Source organism: Penaeus monodon, chromosome 33, assembly GCF_015228065.2.
Source record: "Penaeus monodon isolate SGIC_2016 chromosome 33, NSTDA_Pmon_1, whole genome shotgun sequence".
Taxonomy (NCBI): Eukaryota; Metazoa; Arthropoda; class Malacostraca; order Decapoda; family Penaeidae; genus Penaeus; species Penaeus monodon.
Window position 1 is genome coordinate 17,157,743 of NC_051418.1, and position 277 is coordinate 17,158,019.

At 31.4% G+C, this 277-nt stretch overlaps 1 protein-coding gene and 1 pseudogene across 1 annotated transcript in view; both read left to right on the top strand.

Moving 5' to 3' along the window:
* LOC119594107 (sialin-like) overlaps positions 1-277 on the top strand; it is a gene marked incomplete in the record, with an annotated part of 175,421 nt that overhangs the window by 169,685 nt on the left and 5,459 nt on the right.
* The window catches only part of LOC119594277, a 79,615-nt pseudogene that overhangs the window by 72,859 nt on the left and 6,479 nt on the right, over positions 1-277 (top strand).

Here is a 277-nt window from a genome sequence, read left to right on the forward strand (position 1 = left end):
GGTCATCCCTTTTCATTTTTTCCCCGTTTTTATATTAAACCTTGAAATTAATTACCAACTTATCCTTTAGCTCAAGTTACCACAGGTTAGGTTACCTTCCACATTAAGTTCTAATGAAGGACAAAGTTCTTCAGTATCTCGTTATTATTCATGTTAAGCTATATCAGTCTCAGGTCAAGGTATTTCACAGGATTGTCAATGATATTTTGAAGTTCAGACATTATATATATGAGTGAATATATTTAACAGTTCTAGACAATACTTTCGTCCTTTATTT